Raw genomic sequence first — 16159 nt, 5'->3', positions numbered from 1 at the left:
TATCGCGTTACCTACAGGGGGGGCTGTATAGCGTTACCTACAGGGGGGCTGTATAGCGTTACATACAGAGTCCCCCCTGTAGATAACGCTATACAGCCCCCCTGTAGGTAACGCTATACCGCCCTCTGTAGATAACGCTATACAGCCCCCCTGTAGGTAACGCTATACAGCCCCCCTGTAGGTAACGCTATACAGCCCCCTGTAGGTAACGCTATACAGACCCCCCTGTAGGTAACGCTATACAACCCCCCTGTAGATAACGCTATACAGCCCCGCTGTAGGTAACGCTATACAGCCCCCCCTGTAGGTAACGCTATACAGCACCCCCCTGTAGGTAACGCTATACAGCCCCCCTGTAGGTAACGCTATACAGCCCCCTGTAGGTAACGCTATACAGCCCCCCTGTAGGTAACGCTATACAGCCCCCCTGTAGGTAACGCTATACAGCCCCCCCTGTAGATAATGCCATACAGCCCCCTCTGTAGATAGCGCCATACAGCCCCCTCTGTAGATAACGCCATACAGCCCCCTCTGTAGATAGCGCCATACAGCCCCCTCTGTAGATAACGCCATACAGCCCCCCTGTAGATAACGCCATACAGCCCCCCTGTAGATAACGCCATACAGCCCCCCTGTAGATAACGCCATACAGCCCCCCTGTAGATAACGCCATACAGCCCCCCTGTAGATAACGCCATACAGCCCCCTCTGTAGATATCTACAAAGGGGGCTGTATGGCGTTATCTACAGGGGGTCTGTATGGCGTTCTCTACAAGGGGGGCAGTATGGCGTTATCTACAGAGGGGGCTGTATGGCGTTCTCTACAGGGGGGGCTGTATGGCGCTATCTAGAGAGGGGGCTGTATGGCGTTATCTACAGGGGGGGCTGTATGGCGTTATCTACAGGGGGGCTGTATGGCATTATCTACAGGGGGATGTATGGCGCTATCTACAGGGGGGCTGTATAGTACTACACAATCTGGCCATGGTACTTATTAAGTAGTACTATATAGCGCACTTCCCTAAACACATCTTAAATTCATAAATGATGACCGACTGTTCATTTCAATAGAAATTATGATATTTTTTTATTGAAATGCTTTATTTTCCTCTGTTTAGGACACTGACACTGGAAGTGATAACCTGGATGCATAAGAATTTTTACTTGTGATCTAGTCTTAAAGATAAATGGCTTTATAACAATATTCTGTTGGAAAAAGTTCTTCCAATTTCAATTAGACATAATGTCCAGCATAAACAGGGAGCTTTTAACATCACCGGATGCCTTTGTAATATTAATTTGAATTAACGCAAGCTACGCACTCCTCATTGGTTAAAAATACTCCTCAATAATATTCGGAGGAGTATTCTTAGGCGGGATTCACACGACCGGGTCGTTCCCGAGCCTGAGTGTCGGCCGGTAAAATCGCCCATTTTGCCCAGCCGGTTTGCATTAAGTTTTGCATCCGTGCCGGGCCGGGCAGATCCGGATAGTGACATCAGCGGCAACTCCTGAAGGGGAATCCCCATGTGTTCGGGGATTCCGCTTCAGGAGTTTCCCCTGATGTCACTGCCCAGATATGGACAGAGACATCAAGCGCTCTGTCCAGGAGCGGAATCCCCGAAAACACGGGGATTCCGCTCCTTCAAGGAGCTAAAGTGCGGCTAGCACATAGAGCGGGGAGATACCTCCCCGCTCTGCTATAGTGGCGTCGCTACAGTAGTAGCAGCCGCAGCAGCTGCTAGCGGCGCCATCAAAGGTGTCGCCCGGCCAGGGTGCTTTTCAAGCAGGGGAAGGGAGCCAGCGCAGCGCTCCCTTCCACCTGCTGTACACCCCGGCCCTGCCACACAGTGTACAGCGATGCCATTTGTCAGAATGGCATCAACTCCTCCTCCTCACATGCACTCTGCGCTGTGAGGAGGAGGAGATAGAGCGCAAGCGCCGGAAAACCCGGCCATCACTCGGGACACATCCCGGTGATGGCCGTGTAATACCCGGCCCCATAGACTTCTATGGGGGCCGGGTACCCGGGCGAAGATAGAGCATGTCCTATTTTTTGACGGCCGGTCTTCCCGGCCGTCAAAAAATCGGTCGTGTGAATAGCCCCATTAGGGGTCTATTATTCCTAATGCAGCCGGGTGCCGGCCGATTTATGAACGGCCGGCACCCGGCCGGGAAACCCTGCCGTGTGAATGAGGCCTTAGGGTCAGTTCCCACAGAATTTTTTGGTGCTGATTTTGACGTGGTAACTGCGTCGGAATCAGTGCCAAAAAATTGTCGAAATCGCCCCCATTGATTTCAATGTTAGGCAGAGGCGTTTTTTTCCTGGGCAGCTTTTGGCCGCTCACGGGAAAAAAAAGCGCCATGTCTTTCCTGCTGCGATTTCCGCCTCTGACCTCCCATTCAATCAATGTGAGTCAGAAAAAACTGTGGCGCTCAGTTTTTGCCCGTGGTCCTTGCATTAGCTTCAATAGCCACGAGCGAAAAAATGCAGTGAAGACCACGGAAAGAAAAGCACAGGAGTTCAAAATCTGCCTGCAAAAAACTCTGTGTAAACAGGGCCTTACTCTGCTGGAGACACGACCTCTGGGCTCACACAGTTTTATTAAAATATGCGCTAAGAACCTCACATTTGTGAGTATTGTAAAGATAGTCGTAATGCTATGTAATCTAAATACAGTGCATTTAGGGGGTTTTCCGCTCGCAGAGTGCTGTTGCCGTGTTTTTTTATGTATTAAATTTGCCTAGTTATACTATTCAGTGATATATCCCAACTTTAGTAATTCTGCATCACTAAGGCTTCGTTCACATCTGCGTTGGGGTCCCGTACTGACGTCCTGTCTGAGCTTTCAGTCAGAACGGGACCCTGAGCAGACGCAAACTGACACTTTTCCGTTTCCATCACCATTGATTTCAATTGTGACGGATCCGGTGCCCATGTTTTCCGTTTGTGTCTGTTGTGCACTGGACCCGTCGTTTTCCCTGAAGCAATAGCGTAGTCGACTACGCTATTGCTTCCGGCAAAACGACGGGTCCAGTGCACAAAGGAAACAAACGGAAACCACAGGCACCAGCTCCGTCACCATTGAAATCAATTGTGATGGAAACGGAAACGTGTCAGTTTGTGTCTGTTCAGGGTCCCGTTCTGACGTAAACCTCTGACGGAACGTCAGAACGGGACCCCAACGCAGATGTGAACGAAGCCTTAGCAGGTGCGCCATTTCTAAACACTGCACGTTCTCACAGTACTGCAGAAAGGGTAGGCATAAAAGAACAATTAACTAGATCCTAACCAGTGATAAATCACTACACCAGGTTTGTTGTTTTTTTTTTACAATTTTGTCTATAAAGTGTATTCTAGGAGTTACTTAAATGCCTGATAATAAATAACTGATAGGAGTCTTCTTACAAACAGCATCTTTTCTCATTATATTGTAGTCAAGCTGTGTCTTTGTTTCGGATTGGATACAAGTAACAAGGTGCATATATGAAATATCGGATGTGTGTTTAGAAGTGTGAAAGTGTAAATTGATGTCTGGTACTGTGTGTCAGAAAACGGATTTATTGATTTTCTGAGATTTAGGGCTTGGACGCATGGGCTGAATGAAATTGATTATTTGCTTTACTTATTATAAGACTTTCTACGAAACATCATTGACTTTCTTCATTAAGGAAATATTACCTGCTGAGCGCAGTCTTGTATTTTCACTCAGGTGTGGGAACACATAGATAACCTGTTTTGTAATTTTTGTTTATAGATAGATATACAAATACTATTTGACTATTGGAATAAGCTCTGTCCTTATTCAAGTGAATTGGAACACAGTTGCAGTAACCCAGCACGGCCGCTATACAGTGTATGGAGCCATCTGCTTCTGGCACCGACCACTGCATAATTTCCTGTGCCCGGAGGCAGCCAGAACTGCTGATCGGTCCATGTCCGGGTGTCGGACCCCCATCGAACATTTACTGATGATCGATCCTGTGGATTGGTCATCAGTATGAAAAACCGCCCCCTGCCTGGACAACCTCTTTAAGCCATTTGGAATAATTTGTACAGTCCTTTTACAGTATATACACACTAAGAGGAAGTACGGTATTATTTTTTTAAGAAGGTGGGCCCTTGTCCAGTTCCAAATTTATATCTCCCCCTGTACCTACTATAAATTATTTCCGTTTTTGCTTAGCTGCTTTTATCTATGCTCCAATAACGCTCTGTACTGATCAGCACAATAGCGTACTTGGATGCCGGTTCACGGATAAGCTCAGGAGCGGTGATTTAGAGTAGGACAGTGGATCAGGAATAGACTTCAGTGGTACTATCAGAACTTGTCGAAAGTGAGTTGACTGTCGCTTAGGAGGAGTTTGGCATCAGGCAAAGAGGATAAACTATAAGAGCCGTAATTGAGTTGCTGCAGGCTAACCTGAGTGCGTGGTCTTAGGAATCCCCAGTTCTTCACCCTTAATCCCCCGCTAGGAAGTATGGTCTGTGTTGGTAGTATTTATCACAGAAAGGGTCAGTAGAGCCGACGAGCGCACCGTGATTTCCTCTTGTTGATAAAAGTGCAGAAAATATCGCTACTTAATCCACCCTTCTCTTATAATCTGCATTAAAGAGCACATTTGCTTATATATTAGAGAAATATCATAGCTATTACCTGAATCGCTCCCCTTAAAAAGGAGTTATTTAGTTACTAAGGAAGAGCAGACAGAGGGGGTTAAATTCCTTGTGGCTCGACTCTGGTACCATCAAAAGATGGTAGCAATCAAAATGAATGGGATTCATAATATAAAAAAATTCGCTATTAACTTTGAATCAATTAATACTAACATTATTGCATATTAACTGCCCCAATTTATATACATTTTTGAGGTTTTACCTTTCAATACTCTTCATGAACTCTTACAGCTGACTTCCAAGTATTTTAAGTCACAGACTTGAGTCTTTTGAGCACATGTCACTTTTACTGATCCCATGCTGCACTTTACTGGACTCAACAGCTGATTATTTTGTGGTTGGAAGCGTTTACGATATCTATTTTCAAAACCTTTGCAGAGAGACAAGTCTGAAGCTTCCACTTCTAAAGTACAACCATAAACACCTTCCTTAATCTAACAGAATACTCAATTTAAAAATAATCATTCATCTTGGTCATTCTAAGCATCCCAAGAATTCTCACTGTCAGGAGCAAATCAACGCTGGAATCTGTGTTCAGGACACGGTGAACTTACACATGAATGTAAAATAGTAACGCCTTGTAGCTGGAAAAACAATACACCGTATACATTTAATCTTTTAGATTTTTGTAAAGAATGATAAATAGATACATCCTATATACATTGTGTGTGTATGTATACAGTGAAGGAAATAAGTATTTGATCCCTTGCTGATTTTGTAAGTTTGCCCACTGTCAAAGACATGAACAGTCTAGAATTTTTAGGCTAGGTTAATTTTACCAGTGAGAGATAGATTATATTTAAAAAAAAACTGAAATCACATTGTCAAAATTATATATATTTATTTGCATTGTGCTCAGAGAAATAAGTATTTGATCCCCTACCAACCATTAAGAGTTCAGCCTCCTCCAGACCAGTTACACGCTCCAAATCAACTTGGTGCCTGCATTAAAGACAGCTGTCTTAAATGGTCACCTGTATAAAAGACTCCTGTCCACAGACTCAATTAATCAGTCTGACTCTAACCTCTACAACATGGCAAGACCAAAGAGCTTTCTAAGGATGTCAGGGACAAAATCATAGACCTGCACAAGGCTGGAATGGGCTACAAAACCATAAGTAAGATGCTGGGTGAGAAGGAGACAACTGTTGGTGCAATAGTAAGAAAATGGAAGACATACAAAATGACTGTCAATCGACATCGATGTGGGGCTCCATGCAAAATCTCACCTCGTGGGGTATCCTTTATCCTGAGGAAGGTGAGAGCTCAGCCGAAAACTACACAGGGGGAACTTGTTAATGATCTCAAGGCAGCTGGGACCACAGTCACCAAGAAAACCATTGGTAACACATTACGCCGTAATGGATTAAAATCCTGCAGTGCCCGCAAGGTCCCCCTGCTCAAGAAGGCACATGTACAGGCCCGTCTGAAGTTTGCAAAGGAACATCTGGATGATTCTGAGAGTGATTGGGAGAAGGTGCTGTGGTCAGATGAGACTAAAATTTAGCTCTTTGGCATTAACTCAACTCGCCGTGTTTGGAGGAAGAGAAATGCTGCCTATGACCCAAAGAACACTGTCCCCACTGTCAAGCATGGAGGTGGAAACATTATGTTTTGGGGGTGTTTCTCTGCTAAGGGCACAGGACTACTTCACCGAATCAATGGGAGAATGGATGGAGCCATGTACCGTCAAATCCTGAGTGACAACCTCCTTCCCTCCACCACGACATTAAAAATGGCTCGTGGCTGGGTCTTCCAGCACGACAATGACCCAAAACATACAGCCAATGCAACAAAGGAGTGGCTCAAAAAGAAGCACATTAAGGTCATGGAGTGGCCTAGTCAGTCTCCAGACCTTAATCCCATCGAAAACTTATGGAGGGAGCTGAAGATCCGAGTTGCCAAGCGACAGCCTCGAAATCTTAATGATTTACAGATGATCTGCAAAGAAGAGTGGGCCAAAATTCCATCTAACATGTGTGCAAACCTCATCATCAACTACAGAAAACGTCTGACTGCTGTGCTTGCCAACAAGGGTTTTGCCACCAAGTATTAAGTCTTGTTTGCCAATGGGATCAAATACTTATTTCTCTGTGCACAATGCAAATAAATATATATAATTTTGACAATGTGATTTTCTGTTTATTTTTTTATATAATCTATCTCTCACTGGTACAATTAACCTAGCCTAAAAATTCTAGACTGTTCATGTCTTTGACAGTGGGCAAACTTACAAAATCAGCAAGGGATCAAATACTTATTTCCTTCACTGTATATATGTTGAGTATATAATGTTGAGTGTATGTATATGTGTGAGTATGTATGCGTATATATGCTCAACATTGAAATTGCAACAGTGAGAAGGAAAAGTTTTGGAATTGTGGAGATCATAGGATCAATAGACATGTTAATGATATGCAAATTCTAAAAAATATGGAAACAAAATATTCCAAACATCTTGATTTATTTAGTATAGAGTATGAGAGCCCCACACACAAATACACGCACTTACACGCCTTGGCATGCTATCAGTGAGGTTATTAATGGTTGCCTGAGGAATGTTATGCCACACTGAATGCACTTGGGCATGCAAATCATCAGGATTGGCTGCTGGCAGCTTCCTTTGCAATTGCCAACCAATGATGTCCCAGATGTGTTCAATGGGAGATAAGTCCGGACACGCTGCAGGCCATGGTAGCAGGTTTAGGCCATGCAGGCTGCTCACAGTAGCACAGGCAACATGCGGCCTGGCGTTGTGCCGTTGGGAAAAATGCTTCTGGGACACCTTGGAGAAATGGTCGTACCACGACCAAATCAATGTAACCCCGAGTTGCTAGTGTACCTGAAATGAAGACTAGAGGGGCCTGGCTACCATACATTATGCCACCCCACACCATAATTCCAGGAGTAGGACCGGTGTGAAGTTCCCTTTTGAATCCTCTACATGGCGTTGCCCATGTGGTCTCCAGACCACTCTCCGGCTATCATTGCGTCCGGGAAAAAAAAGAGGACTCATTGCTGAAGCGGTCACATGGACTGCCGCGTCATCAGGGAGGTTGGGCTGGATGTCGAAAGAGGGACGCGTCACCAAGACAACGGCGGGGTAAGTATGAATTTCTTTTACTTTTATTACGGAAAGGGCTGCCCCTTCTCTCTATCCTGCACTGATAGAGAGAAGGGGCTGCCAATTAGTGCAGTGCAATTTTGCAGCGAAAATGTGCCCGTAAATACGGGTGGAGTACTGGTGACACCGGACCCGTATTTACGGGCACGGGTCCGTAAATACTGGTGCAATAGGGGGCAAATACGTGTGTAATGACAGGGTAGGGAGACAGACAGGTGAGCCCTAATCTACCCGCTACTCAGTCCCTGCCTACTTGCAACGACCCGTCCTAAGCGACGGGGTACAACTGGACGACGGTCCCTACGCTCAGTAAGTGCAAGACGGACAAAACAGACGGGTACACAGAAGCTAGGGAAACGGGGAAGCTGCCCACGGAACACCGTGAGCAACAAGAGTGGTGAACGAGCCGAGTCAAACCAGGAGAGAGCGAGGTACAAAACGCTGAGCAGGAGAGTGGTCAGAAAGCCAAGGTCAATTACAAGCAGAGGATGAGTAGTACAAGCAGCAGCAGCAGCAAGCCGGGAAACAAGCATAGAAGAATCACAGGCAAAGGAGGAACAGGAAAGGCAGGTATAAATAGACAGTGGGCGGGAACTAGCTCCGTCTGGCCAGGCTGTGATGGGCTCTCCCACTCCTAAGCCTGCCATCCTGAGTGGTGGAAGATGGAGTCAGTCTCACAGACATAGGAGCAGGTGCAGACTGATTGCCCACGGGCGTCGACACAGAACCTGTGTCTGGCAAATCCTTTACAACGTGTGATCAGGACCCGTATTTACGCCAGTATTTACGGGAGGAAAAAAAAATACATTTGTGTGCATGAGGCCTTAATTATTGTTTTTTGTTTTTATAGTCCTTCTAGGGAACTTGAATGTATTGTAGTTTTTACCAGCTATTAATAGGAGCGCAAGGATGGCAGACCAGGGTGCCTTCTTTAGGCCCCCAGGCTGCAATGACAACCATCGGCACCCGTGATCATGTTGTAGGAGGTTGATGGGATGACGAAGGAGAACCTCCTCTCTTTCTATTGGCTTAGATTCTTCGTTCACTATTAAATGCGACAACTAAGTGGTTGAATGGCTGGGATCGGAGTCCAAGTGTTCAAAGTAAAAAATAAAACAAAAATTAAATAAAAAATCCACGTACTGTTCAAAACTAGTAAAAATAAAAAAATAATACATATTTGTTATTGCCACAATTGGAATGACCCTTATAATAATGTTAACATTTTATTTATCACCCACAATGAATGGCAAAAAAAAATAAAATCGGAGTTGCTGTTTGTTTTTTATTGACCCTCACTAATTTTTTTTTTATAGTTAATCAATGTGTTATATGGTCCCAAAATGGTACAACTGAATGATATAAACCGCAAAAAACATGCCCTGATACAACTACGCCAGTAGAAAAAAAAAAAAAAACAGGCTATGGGAATGTGGCGATGCAAACGCTCTATGAAAAGTGCTTTTATTGTAAAAAAAAAAAAAGTAGTAAAACATAAAAACCAAAACATACATATGGTATCTGTGTAACCAAAACGACCCATAGAATAAAATTAAAATGATATTTCTACCTCATGAGGAATTGCGTGAAAATGCTGGAATTGCTGTGCCGGCCCCCCAAAAAAAGTATAAAATAAAAATTAAAAAGGGGTTTGGCCAGCAGCGCTCTGAACCAGACGTACTCTTGCAGAGCACTGTACCCGGCCAAGCTTTTTAAGGTTTTAATCCTACTTCTGCTGCCATGAAAGTTAGCCAAACTTACCCTCAGTGGTTCCCTTTATCCTTGGCCACTAACTCGCTGCCTCTTTGGCCTGTTGGCTTCACTCTTTCGAGGCCTACCGCTCGAGGAGACTGAGTTGTGCCCTGCTGTACACCTGTCTTGTAACAGTTGTAATATGGACTGGATCTCGGCTATGGTACTTTGGACTTCTGTTTGTCCATTCCCAGCTATAATGTTTGTCTTCCACTATACGCCAAACATGGACACACAGTATAGCACCAGGGCGCTTCTCTCCCTCTTCTGTACAGGACTTACTGAAAAAGGAGAGGAGCGCCGGTGCACGAGAACCAATGAGAAAGCGCTTTACTTGCGGCCAGCTTTGAGTAAGGAGCTTTATTTACAAGCAGCCAATTGGCCAGTTTGGCAGGATGCGGGAGTGAATGCAGCACAGCCTCTGCTGTTAAGACTGCTTTGTGAATGCTGCGGCGCCCGAACAGTCTCCTATAGTGTGTAAATATATGGTAAGCAGCATTTTTTATTGACAAGCAACAGCAACTTTGTTAAATTGGAAGGATTTTTACTTTGACTGCGATCTTGTCTTAAAGAAAAACTGGTCCAATTTGGACAATTTGTCTTCATAAAAAGATTGTGGTGGTAAAAATCCTTCCAATTTATCACACAGTGTCAGTTCCCTAAATAGGAGAAAATTATATAATTTTTATTGAATTCTACAGTAATCCTGTGTATATGTATAAGACGTGCCCTACTCCCACATGGGTATTTCATTTGGACTGCGCAAATCTGTTGTTCTGGAGTGTAGTACTACCTAAATTAAATAGTACTATACGTGCCCCCGCAAACCACAGATTTGTGCAGTCCAAATAAAACTGATGTCTTACAGCAGCGGGTGGGGCATGCACATTATTTGACAGGTTGTACTGTTCCAGTTCCGTATTTCAACTGATCTTGTGCTGACTTGGTCAGTTTGCATGGTCTTCTGCTCCGATGCCTGAGTGAAAGATTTTTTGCGCTTTAAGAAAAGTAGGATTCACACTTATGTTTAGTGTATAATATAAAATAGGTTTATAATTTATCTACTCTCCCTATTTATGCATGAAGCATTGTTATAAGTTATAGTAATGTTTCTCTGCATAAATAGCGACTTTTTAACACATATTCCAATGTATTATTGATACAATTACTGCAAATTATGTACTCCTCCTTGGCTAAAAATACTCCTCAAAAATGGTAAGAGGGGTATTTTTATGTATGGAAAATATGTAGAGCGACCTCTGATGGCGACTATGTTTGCCGACTCTGTACCAGTGCTGTACACATTGTTGTCAGGTAATTGTCATGTGGCCCTGGACTTCTGGCTTAATAACCCCCCCCCCCCCCCATCATCGGTCGGTGGTATAGAGGACCTTCGTACCTTCATTATAGGGTGTTCTCTAACGCACCGTGCTCTATAGTATTGCCTCTTTGCTACTTTCGAGACCCCTAAATTGCCCCTTGTGCCGAGGCATTTTGCTCTATTTACTTATAGCTTTATAGCTTGTAACATGTATAAGCTGAAACAAATTAAAAATAAAAATGTAATTTTAAAAAATCAATAAATAAATTTGTCATATGTACCTCAAAATGCTGCCGTTGCAAATTGTAACTGTTACTTTAAAAAAAATATATAAAAAAGTGTTCATTCGGCTACATAGACCGATAAATAAAAAGGTATGGCTCTCGAAATGTCGTGATTCAAAAAGCGGGGGAAAAAAAAGACTCGCTGCGTTCTGAAGACCCAAATAGGCTAAAAATAGGCCACGTCTTTAAATGTTTAAGGGATGAAGAAAACCACAAGCAAGTTTAGTTCAAACATTGTTCTTTACTAAAACAGTGATGCACGTTTCTCATCCCATCCTGTCAATTTTAACACTAATACGACACAACTGTTTTGTCACCATGTCGCCTCAATCATACAAAATACAACTTTCAGAATCTGCCTCAAAGTTTTACAAATTTCTACTTTTATCTCACTGTAACTAAATAATAATAGGTTATGCTTCCACAAAACAAAGTAATGTAATACAGTTTTGAATGTTTGTTGGAACAGTAAATATTTTGCTGTGAAAATCGAGTTTGTTTATTGAGATAATGATATGTTCCAAAGCCGGTCGTAAAGTACAAAAAGTAAATAATCTAACACAAGACCGCAGCCTTATGAAAAGGAACGGAATTGGAAAATGTTCTACAATGAACAGATTTTCTGGCGACCGTCTTGGAGACTACTTTACACATGTTGGATTAACACTATTATTTCATACATAATCCGTCCGAGGAAACACTGTCTCCTTTTTTTGTCAACAAGGCATTTTTTCCTTCTGCTGCCAGAAGAAGCTGTAATTTACTGTAGACGTTATGACTTTCTTTATGCTGCACATCTCACATTTTTTGAATGCTTTTTCTGGAAAGTTGCTTCTATATTTAGACATAAAATCTATCGATCATTAGTCTTTTTTTACATATACTCATGGACAGATGGTATTTTTTTGTTTTTCTAGAACTCTGTTTTTGACCTGATATATATTCCCCCAATTATTCATAAGGTGGAGATCAGTGCACCAGTTCATATGTGGTGATGACATTTTGTGGAGAAAACTGAATGTGATATCATTCATAATGACAATTTGTACACACTATGTTAGCACTTTCCTGACATATACAAAGCCTTTCATGAGGGGAGGTCTATGCTGACCCCTCTCTCAGTAGCTGGCTAGTTTACTAGCTATTTGGAGATTATGTCTTGCGTGCAACGTTGGAGATACATGCAATAGGTTACCAGTATCTCTCTAGCTTTTTTGCATTATACCCCTGGGCAGTAGTGTGTGCCGAGACCTATAGTTTATCAACAATTATTTGCCGATTAGCTTTTCAGCCATAGTTCTAATCTGTATAAAGATCAAAGTGGCTACAATCATGTGTAAACAAACTGTATTTTATGACAAAAGTAAAAAATACTGCACTCCATACAAATGTCTTCATAATATTATTGAAGTGGATCTGTCAGTGTAATATGCTGCCTTAGTTAATAATGTGGTTGTCGAATAAATCTGTAAGGGTAAATGCGGCAGATTTGTTGCAGAAATTTCCTTGGGAAAACTGTACAATGTCCAATTGGAAAAATATTCAGCAACTCAGATGTTTCTGTTTTTTTCTCCTTCTTCTTGCGTTGCAAAATATTTTTCCCTTAAGCTTACATTGTAATAGAAGGCAAGTGGCGCTGTTTTTGTTTTTTTTATTAATAATAATATAATTTTTTTTTAAAACATGCTTTTATTCTATTCCTGTATAACCCTTCAATGGCTGAGGGGTAATGATCACAAAAAAAATAGTGATATTTGTCTAATAATCCTTCACAAAAAAGTCGTTGGACTCCTGCTCATAAGTTTAGTGCATTCATAAAGAGATTGCTCCCACTTGCCCCCCTCCCTGATGAGTGACAGCAGCCGCTGTGTACAGAGGAAGCCATCTCCTTAATGTGAGGATGTTCAGGAGTACTCTCCTCATGAATACATCAGGCTTAATACATAAGCAGCATAATATATTTTTTCTTCCACTTTTCATAGTCACTCTTTAGACTTGGCTACTTAATTGGGCAATTTTTAACCATTTAAATTATTTTTTTTCCAATGTAAAATTCAAGCCACAGGTTCTGTCTGTAAATAGATGTTTGCATTTCTTTCTGGGTTTCATGGTTTTAGATTTGTTAGAGCAAAGTATTGAGGATGCCCGATAGACTTAGGGTAAGGCCACACGGTGCATCGTTGACGCGGTATTGTTGCAGTTTTGTTGCATTTGAAAACTACATGCGGTCAACTGCATGCGTTTTTTGTCTCTGTAATGCTGCAGTTCTGTTGCATTTTTAAAGGAAATAATTGATGGACATAGTTTTCACCCGTGTTGAAGTTTCTTAGGTGCGTCCTGTATATAGTTCATTACAAGGCATTGCAGAACTGTTAGCAAAAACGCAAGCAGTTCAGCAACAACTCATTAACCCCTTCCCGACATCCGCCGTGTATATATATATATATATATATATATATACGGCGCACGCCGGGTGGGGGAATATGGAGCGGGCTCACGGGCTGAGCCCGCTCCATAGAACGAGTGTGTCGGCTGTGTGTTACAGCTGACACTTCCGGGTAACGAGCGCGATCCCGTTCGAGCGCGATCCCGCTTGTTTAACCCGTTAAATGCCGCGTTCAATAGTGATCGCAGCATTTAAATGACCCCAAAATTGTACCAATATAAACTTCAGCTCGCCCCGCAAAAAATAAGCCCTCACATGGCTAAATCGACAGAAAAATAAATAAGTTATGGCTCTCAGAATGTGGCGACAAAACTCAAATTTTATTTTTAACAATCAGTTTTTTCCTTGTAAAAGTAGTAAAACATAAAGAAAACTGTATAAATTTGGTATCGCCGTAATCGTATTGACCCGCAGAATAATCTTAACATGTCGTTTTTACCGTACTGTGAACGCCGTAAAAACAAAACCACCCAAAATGTTGAGGAATCGCTGTTTGTTTCCTATTCCACCCCACATATATTTTTTTTCTTGTTTCCCACTACATTATATGGTACAAAAAATGGTGCTATGAAAATCTACAACTCGTCCCGCAAAAAACAAGCCCTCATACTGCAATATTGATGGAAGAATAAAAGTTATGGCTTTTGGAAGGTGGGGAGGAAGAAACAAAACTGAAAATCAGAAAAATGGATGCGGAGGGAAGGGGTTAACTGCATGCGGTCGGACATTATGAAGATGCAGTTAACTGCACTAAAAACACATTGTAATATAATAGCAGGAGTCTGTCCATAACCAAAATTTCCCCATAGACTTCTATTGAAAAATAAAAACACAACATAAACGCACCGTGACTCCACCGTGTCGCCTTACCCTTTAATATAAATGTTAGTACATTCCTGTTTACACTGTTAAATTTTAGGGTATGTTCACACGCACAATTAAAAGCAGCTGAAAATTACGAAGCTATTTTCAAGGGAAAACATCCTCTGATTTTCAGCCATTTTTGAAGCAGGAAACTTTTTTTGAGGCTTTTTTTTTTTGGCACTTTTTGGAGCTGTTTTTCAGTTGACCCTATGAAAAACGCCTCAAGAAGTGACTTGCTCCTTCTTTTCACAAGGCTTCTTTTTACGAGGCGTTTTTAAATTCAGCAAAATAAGCCTCATGTGAACAGCACAGTGTATTTTTCATTGAAATCAATGGGAAACCGGCTTATTTCAAGTGTATTTTGGAGCGTAAATTAAGGCTTTTCTGCTCCAAAATCAGCCTTAAAACACTGCGTGTGAACATACCCTAAGTCTTTTTAAATAAATGAATGCATTGAAGATTAAACGTGTGTGCATAATGTGAAAACGAAGGAATGAATGCTTAGCAGGAGCAATAATATCTCGAAGCATAATTTTATTACTGAACAGTTTCACTGGTCCATTGAGCTCTTAATTCCTCTACGTCCTAGAGTGTTACTCAAGGATCAGATCTGTTAATATATGAGGATATGTAAGGCTCAAAAGCCCATAGCCTTTCCCTGCTTGGTTTACATTTTAAGCATGAAAGATTACCACAATATTCTGATTTTAAGCTGTGGGAGGCTGCCGTATTCCAACTGAGGCCGGGTTTACACAAGGAAGACTCAGTGCAGTTAAAAAATGAAGAAAAGCCTGACATCCTAGTTCAAACTTTCTGGGGTTAGGGTCATGGGTCAAGGGTTAAAGAAATAAAGCAGCAGGGCAGTACCGTGGTGTGCGAATTAACATGTTTTGCTTGTAACATCCGGTAGTTGCTGCATTCTGCAGGTAAAATAGTGCATCAGACGAATGCCACATAAAGAGGTTTCATCACACCATTCCTATTACACCTTTTGAAAAGCATTTTTTTTTGTGTTTTTTTTTTTTTGTTGTTTTTTTAAAAAAAATGTGTATCAGGGTGATTGGTGCAACTTTCTAATTACTTTTATATTAAAAATTAATTTAACTTTTTGAGATACAGCTGCTTTTTATTGTGTATACACAGCAGCTGTATCTTGTGCCGAATCCGTCAGGTCAGCGGCACTGACGGGTTCAGTGTCAGTGAAGACGCGCAGGATCAAGCGGTTATCGATCACATCTAAGTTCATAACTCAGATGTGATCCAAAACAGGTGGATCCTGACCAGCTGTCACGGAACCCGTCAGTGCCCACGACCTGACGAATTCAGGTCTCAGCGCAAGATACAGCTGCTCTGTATACAGGATAAAAAGCCGCTGTATCTCAAAAAGTAAAAATAATTTTTAATAAAATGTAATTACAAAGTTACACTAATCACACTGATATAGTGTGTGTGTGTGTGTGTGTATATATATATATATATATATATATATATATATATAATTTCAAAGGTGTGCATAGCCACTAATGTTTCTCTGTTTGGTTTTGCACAAAAGCTTTAGTGATAAGTCTTTTTTCATTGTTCTAAAAAATAGAATAAGCTTTCATTTCTAAATTAGTCAGTGGATCCAAATTCACCTTAACTGTATTGGTTGGTAACTGCATTCTATGTTCTTATACTGGTCAGATTGACC

The 16159-nt window shown here is 41.9% G+C and overlaps 1 protein-coding gene across 5 annotated transcripts in view; it reads left to right on the top strand.

Moving 5' to 3' along the window:
• PLCE1 (phospholipase C epsilon 1) overlaps positions 1-16159 on the top strand; it is a 218087-nt gene that overhangs the window by 73436 nt on the left and 128492 nt on the right. The window lies entirely within an intron of this gene.

This window comes from Rhinoderma darwinii, chromosome 11 (genome assembly GCF_050947455.1).
Source record: "Rhinoderma darwinii isolate aRhiDar2 chromosome 11, aRhiDar2.hap1, whole genome shotgun sequence".
Classification (NCBI taxonomy): domain Eukaryota; kingdom Metazoa; phylum Chordata; class Amphibia; order Anura; family Rhinodermatidae; genus Rhinoderma; species Rhinoderma darwinii.
The sequence above is the reverse complement of the archived record's forward strand: the minus strand, read 5'-3'. Positions and strand labels throughout refer to the sequence as shown.